The following is an 8065-nucleotide window of genomic DNA, read 5'->3' as shown; positions in this document are numbered from 1 at the left end:
ACTATTAGTTGGAATAGTAAAAATATAATTCAATTAAAATTTGAATAATCAGGAATTTCTTAAGGGAATCATCAATCAATATTCCCCTCTCTCAGGCTTTGAGTGTATAAAAATAAAAATAAAACATGAAAAAGGCAAGGTAAAATTTTTATATAGTCATGATTTGATAGACAATTGATTCACCACACTAATGACAACCCCATAAGAAAATAAAATAATCTGCCCTAAACAATTTGGTTCTATCCTGAGAGGTCTGTGACTGATGAGCTCAGTTGGTTAGAGCACAAGGAGAGGCCATGCTCATGGATTCTAGTACCACAAGGGTCAGTTAGCTCCACTCTGCTTACATAATGACAGATCACACCCTTAATCCTGGCCAGTCCTGCAAGTATAGGCTATTGGTGACAACAGGGTCTCAGCTAGAGTGTGTGACTAAATCAGTCCAAAATATCTGCTACTGGGAAACAGCCCAAAGCACATTCCTTATTCCCTATGATGAATAGTTATCTTTCTGTATGAAGGATCCATATTTTTTTCCTGGTTACAAACTATTCTATCTGCCTTCTGGCTCCTCTCCCCCTAGTAGATTCAGATTCTGTACATTTGCATGCACATTATTTCAACTCCATTCCACTTTGTATGTTGTCTTCCCCTATAATATTGAAAGCTCCTTAAGAGAAGATATCATCTTTCTTACTAATATTTGTATCTCCATTGTTTAATGCATGCTTTTTCATTGATTCACACATACAAATGCACATTCTATGAGAGCCTAGAATTAGATTAGCAGAGAATCTCTGAGAGACACTTCTAGCCTGGGTTAAACCTAGACCATTTAAAACATATGATATATGTCTTGAGCTCATAGAGGAATCTCCAGAATAAATGCTCCTTAATTTTTCTTGATAATCTACTTGGGTTTCCAGAAATCTTTTGAACAAATATATACAAGGTTCTTTCACAATCCAAAGCATATGCTCTATACTCCTCAGAAAGCACACATATATGTATGTTAAAATTAAAAACTCTAATGGGTTGTTCAATGATGATAGTTCTTTCATTTCCAACTCTCTACGAAGAATTTTCAGCTGGGTGTGTTTCTAATCTCTAATCAGAAAGTTCTGTTCACGTTATTACTTGTCTATAAATTCATGACGTTTCCTTTGCATGTTTTTTCTCAAAAAGATAGGTACCAAAACTGACTTAGTGATTAAATTTAGAACTGTACCAAGAAAGTAAGCACACAGGATTATATATCAATATTTATATATGGTCACTAGGCAATTTTGGAACATTAAATCAATTTTAAAAAAATACATATTCTGGTTTTGTTTGTTTTTTCTTCTCTTTAAGACCTCTGTTGGACCCATTTCAAGTTTTGTGAAGGCTTTAGAAATGGGATAACTTGGCAGTTATGTTATCTTAAGATTCCTGTTTGCTAACCTAACTGGTGAGGTCTCCTTTGGGTTCTTTTGCTTTAGCTGTAGAAAGGTTAATGGTGTGACTCGCATTTTTTAATGAATTCAGCTTGTCCAGAAATTATATCTGAGATTGGGTCTCTATAGAAAACTGCCTCTAAATCCATTCTGGTTTGAATTAGCATGAAAGAAGAATGTGTAAAGCTTCTCTTGAAAAAAAGAAGCAGCTTGGGGGAGGAAGTTTTAAGATAAAAATACAAATCTTAGGAAATCTACAAAATATTATTTTAACAGAAATAATAAAAATATACTGGACAGAAAAGAGCTAAGAAGTTTGAACCTGACTTATCATTCTATCTCTGCTATTAACTAGCTATGGGCCTTTGAATGTTATTCAACCTTCCCAGATGTTAGAGCCATCCCTAAGGTACAACAAAAGTAGGGTGTGGAAATTGCTCTGGGATTCATGGTTCTGAAAGCCTTGTTCTACTGATGGCTGAGCAATGACTCAGAAAAAGCATTAGTTGCAGAAAAGGAGTTTCTTTGTCCCAGATGGCACTTTAAAAAAAACTTCAGATTTAAATACTAAACACAATGTAAACTGCAGTTCAAACCTGGTGCATACATTTTAAAATCAGAACCAGAGCTCACTCCTCTTCCATTTTCCATCCCCCACTTCCCCCAGTCCTTGTATTCTGCCTTTTTGCCTCCTTCAAGCAACTTTTTTTTTTCTCATTCTAACCTGATTTCAAAGGAGTATAAATATTCACTGAAGTAGAGGGTGTGGTGAGTACACAGTATGTTTGCATATTCCTCAAAGAATATTTCTGATTTTAGTTCCTCCTCTTGGCAAGCATTTGTGTTTATCTTTGTATGTCATAAAGATGTGCACCTCTGGACAATCTTCTCCAGTGATGGGAGATTGAGTTTACCTTTGAAAGATCTGATACATGACTGTGAGTCTGAAGCTTTAGGACATGCTATCACTATTAATTTCTCTATTTGGAGGTTCTCTTATCTGTCTTTCAAGCTTTATGGGATGTGACCACATACCACACAAAATTCTCTCTCCTCCCTATCCCCCTACCAAACATGGATACCAAATAGGTTCCTAATTAGCCTCCTCCAAAAATAGCAGCTGAGGTACCACACAGTAACAATAGGGAAGACGTTAGGAGAAATCCCAGACTATCATTTCTGAGCTGCTGAAAGCTTCTGGCAGCCCTGCTAACAGTCTACTTGACCATTCTCCTTAGCACTTGTACTTTATAAATAGCCTGAGGTTTAGCTCAATCTAATCAACATACAGCAGCATTTCAGACTGAAATGCCTACTGGATTTCAAGGGAGTCCAAAGTGTCCATCTCTAGTGCACAGTTTCAGCTGAATATCACTATTTTATTGTAAGGTTCAGCTTCTTGGCACAATTCCACGTGCTCCTAGATAATTCCCCTATGCACAGTCCAACTGAATTTCTTCCTTTTATGTTAATTATTAATATACATACCAATAAGGTCTCTGTTTACTTGACCTCAGCTCCAGTTTTGTCTTAAGAGATATTCAATTGTTTTCTTGGAGTGCTTTAAGGGGAAAGTATCTAATTAAGATATATTCTGCACCCATTCCCATACCTGGTTCTGGAGACAATAAACTTTTCATGCTATAAAATAGGTAATGTCAATGTCTTCTTTGTCTCTTTAAGTTTGGAATCTGCTTTACTTCATATTTTTCCTGTGACTCAAGGGAAATAATAATGTCAATAAGGACAATAGCATTTGCATAACACTTTAAAGTTTGAAAATCTTATATTATCCTTTTGATCTTCACAATAGATATAATCTTGTGAGGTGGGTTATTATCATCATCCCCTTTATACAAATGAGAAAACTGAAGCAGACAGAAATTAAGTTTCTTTCCTAGTGTCACACACTTTTAAATGACTGAGGCAAAATTCAAACTCAGGTGGGTTTGACACCAAGTCCAGAGCTTTATCCACTGAGATTTGCATATTTAAAGTTAGAGATGAGGACTATAGTATGAATTTCCCAAGGATCACATAGCCCTATTTTTTTATATAATTCATGTGTAAATTGAGAACAGATGAATCAATGGAAGTTGAAAGATTTAGTAGGAATTTTCAGCAAGAAAATGCTGAGTGAGAGCTCATGTATAAGCCCATTTTCCCATCATTGCCTCAAAACAGTGAGAAATGTGCCAATAAATAAAATGAAAGAACAGTGGGAAAAAAGATAAAAAAGAAAAGGAATTAATCACAAAACTTCAATGAAACTCAACCAACATTTATTAAATACCTACTATGTTCCAGGCAATGTTTTTAGTGCTTGAGTTGCAAACTTAAAACCAAAAATATACTTTACTTCTAATAGCATGCATTCTGCTTGACAGCTAAATCAGGAAAGGGACTGAACAAATGAATAAACAATCCCCCCAGAATTTTATCATAAGATAAATTCCTTGAAAAACACTTTTACATCAGTATGATCATTTCCTCTATTCTCACTCCCTTCTAACCTCCACAGTTTGGCCTCTGATCTCTTCATTCAACTGAAACTGTACTTTTCTAATTTGATGTCCTTTTCTCAGTCTTCATCCTTCTTGACCTTTGCACGTTTGACACTGTTAACCATTCTCTACTTCCAGATAATCTCTCTTTTCCAGGTTTTCATAACCTTTCTTAGTCTTTTTTATCCCCTCCTTTGATATACCTTCATCTGTGTCATACTTAACTTTTTTTTTTCACAATGCTTTATCCCTGGGTGATCTCATCACAACCATGGAACTGATTATCACCTCTATACAGTTGAGTTCCAGATGTATCTATCCTGTTAATTAAAAAACATTTCTTAAACATCTATTATGTAACAGGTGCTGTGATAAGCTAAATATTCAAACCAAAAAAAAAAAAAAAAGCAAAAAATAGTCCTTGCCCTCAAGGGGCTCACAGTCTAATAGAGTAGATAACACTTAAACAGCTATGTACAAACCAAATATATACGTGACAAATTGGGGAATAATCTCAGAGGAAAGGCAATAAGATTAAGAACTACTAGAGTCTTGTCACAGAATCTAAGACTTAAAGGAACCTTGGGGTCATAGGAGGTAGAGATGAAGAAGAAGAGAATTTGAGGTATGGTGGATGATATATGTTCATTTATTTCACTTGTGCACAACAATTATTAATCCCTTTGGGGATTTTCTTGTTAAACATAGTGGAGTGAGTTGCCATTTCTTCTCCAACTCATTTTATAGATGAGAAAATTGAGGCAAAAAGGGTGAAGTGACTTGCCAAGGGTCATATTGCTATTAAGTGTCTGTCTGAGGACACATTTGAGCTTAGGAAGATGAGTGTTTAAGCACTCCATCCACTGTGCCATTCAGCTGCCCAATGATGGATAATAAACTGGTGAAAAAAACTCTGAGTTTAGAAAAAGAAGTGTCACATGTGAGAAACAGCAAGACCAGTGTCACTGCTAACTATAAAGGGGAGTAAGGTACAAAAATATCTTATAATAGGACAAGGTTATGAAGGACTTTCTTTTTTTTTTTAATTATAACTTTTTATTGACAGAACATATGCCTAGGTAATTTTTTACATTATCCCTTGCACTCACTTCTGTTCTGACTTTTCCTTTCCCTCCCTCTACTGCTTTCCCTAGATGGCAAGCAGTCTTATACATGTTAAATATGTTACAGTATATCCTACATACAATATATGTGTGCAGAACCGAACTTGTTGCACAGGGAGAATTGGATTCAGAAGGTTAAAAGTAACCAGGGAAGAAAAACAAAAATACAAACAGTTTACACTCATTTCCCAGTGTTCCTTCTCTGGATGTAGGTGCTTCTGCCCATCATTGATCAATTGGAACTGAGTTAGATCTTCTCTTTGTCGAAGAAATCCACTTCCATCAGAATACATCCTCATACAGTATCATTGTTGAAGTATATAATGATCTCCTGGTTCTGCTCATTTCACTTAGCATCAGTTATGAAGGACTTTCAAAGCTAAATATATTATATTTTATTCTGTAGGTCAGAAGTATCATAAGCCACATTCAGGCCATAATATTCTCATATGTGGCTTAAATAACATTAAAATGTAATTGGGAAATGTTTAACTTAAAAATATTTATAGTAAAGCATATATAAAGTTAATTTCTGATTTTTAAAGTTGCTATGTGGCCCCCACCATGTGTGGTTTAATGGCCTACATTTCCATTTCTTTTTATACTTTTGATACTTGTAAGTAATAGTTATTTAGCAGTATCTGTTTCATAATAGATAGATTTTATTGAGTAGGGATGATATGGTCAGAACTACTTTTAAAAGATCATTTTGACAACTGATTGAAAGATGTTCTAGCCAGTCTTAAGTTCCAGTCTTAAATTACCAACTGACTCTTAAACATCTTGAACAGGATGATTTCTCAAACTCAACATGTCTAAAATATCTTCTTGATCTTTGCTTGCAAACTCATTTCTATCCCAAATTTTCCTATTACTGTTGAAGTCCCATCTTCCTTTCAATTACTTAGATTTTCAACTTTAGTGCTATCCTCAATTGCCTAGTATTATCTCCCTTCTCCATTCTGGCCACTGACCTTTCCAGCTTCCTTTAAACTCCAACTAAAATCCCACTTTCTACAGAAAGTCTTCCTCAACAACCTCTTGCAGTTGCATTGTTTTCCCCTGATAATTATTTCTATTTTTCCTATATAGAGCTTACTTGATATATATTTATTTGCATATTGTCTCCACCATAAGATTGTAAACTCCTTGAGACAAGAAGCTCTTTTGTCTGTTTTTGAGTCCTTAGTAGCACATGCCTGACACATCAATAATAAATATCAATTGATTGTTTGGTCATTAACAGAAATGGAAAGGGGCTACATAATCCTGAAGGCTATTTTGAATTTTTCTTTCTTTTGAAGATGCCATGATCAAAAAATTAATTATGAAGTGAACAATCTATGTGATTCATTTATTGAGATTTACTTAGGCTGATCATTAGAAAGTATATCCAATCTGTTATTGAACCATGCTCAAAATCTTTTTAGCATGATGAAAGCTTTGCAGAGCTTTGTTCCATTGGCATAATCATCAAGAACTCGAGCACTTTATGATGAGGCATTAGATCTTGCCTTTGTAGAGGTTCCCAGAAATTCACAAAAGGCTAAAATTCAAGAAGGAAGCCATTGAAAAAAATGATGATTTCAAATGTCTGTATACAAAACACAAATGAGTAACAAGCAACCAGAAATCTTAATATGAAAAGATAAATTTGACACTTATAGGTATCACAGAGACTTGGTAGGATGAGACTTATGACTGAAATAAATCTCTGAAAGTTGGTAATTATCAAAAATAAAAATAATAGCTAGCATTTACATAGCTCTTTAAGATTTGCAGAGCAATTTACAAATATTATTTTATTCTTACAATAATCTGTGGGGATAAATTCTTAATTGATTATTATTTCCATTTTATACAAACAAAGAACTGAGGTAGATAAAATTTAATAATTTGGCCAAGATCATAGAGCTCATAAGTATCTGAGATTGGATTTGAACTCAGAACTTACTAATTCTAAATTCATCATTTTATCTACTCTGCCATCTAGCTTGCTTTTATTAAAAGAACCAAGATAAATTTTAAAAAGTGGAATTCATGGTCTTCTTTCTGCTGTGGCTGCCACTGGGGCGATGATAACCCTACAGCCATGGCCATCTGATACCCCAAGGCCATGGGCCTCAACAAGGACCACAAATTTACCAAAAATGTTTTGAAGTCATAACACTATGCCACAGCAGATGCTTTTTCAAAAATACCAAATTTGTGACAGATATGATCATGAAAGTATGTGGGTTTTCCCCTCATGAGAGTCAGGTCATAGAATTGTTAAAGGTCTGTAAGGATAAGCAAGCCCTTAAATTCATCCAAAAAACAAGGGATACTCATATCCAAGCCAAGAGGAAGAGCTAGCAACATTCTACCTGCCATAAGGAAGATTGTTACCAATAAAGACTAAACTAGACCTTTCCTATTTCACCCTCTGAGCTAATACAGATTTGACAAATGGGGGGGGGGGGGAAATTAGATGCATGCTAAGATTGTATTTTAAGATGGTGCTTTCCATGCACCAGACAACTAAGCACATCTATAAGTTGCAGAGAAAGTCCTAACCTTAATTTATAGTCACTCAGGGAATTCCTATACCAATGAATTTATAAATGCAATTGAGAATGATGTGGCTGGATAGGAATTCATATTAAAAACGATACATTGTACATGATAGCTATCTTCAAATATTTGAAGCATTATTCAGACACAAATAGATTAGCTAAACTTTAAGGCCCTGGCTGACTTAGAGATTCTTTGAATTTGGGATCCTCTAAGACTATCTCTTCCCCAGTAGTTTGTGATCTTAATTTTATGAAACCAAGAGTGTGCTGGCAAGTGTTTGACAATCAGCTCTCTGAAAAGGATAGAGGGGAATGCATGTATGATACATTTCAAAGTTTAATTTTCATAATTAATATTTTCTCCACTTCTTCCTTAAATGTAGAAATAAACAAAACAATAAATGACTTTTTAGACATTCCCAGACAATCACAGAAGGCAAAATACA

General features: G+C 34.8%; 1 pseudogene; it reads left to right on the top strand.

Moving 5' to 3' along the window:
- The first annotated feature begins 7156 nt into the window (after positions 1 to 7156).
- LOC111720646 lies at positions 7157 to 7465 on the top strand (annotated as a pseudogene).
- The last annotated feature ends 600 nt before the right edge of the window (positions 7466 to 8065 follow it).

The sequence above is a fragment of the Sarcophilus harrisii genome, chromosome 4, assembly GCF_902635505.1.
Source record: "Sarcophilus harrisii chromosome 4, mSarHar1.11, whole genome shotgun sequence".
NCBI lineage: Eukaryota > Metazoa > Chordata > Mammalia > Dasyuromorphia > Dasyuridae > Sarcophilus > Sarcophilus harrisii.
The sequence above is the reverse complement of the archived record's forward strand: the minus strand, read 5'-3'. Positions and strand labels throughout refer to the sequence as shown.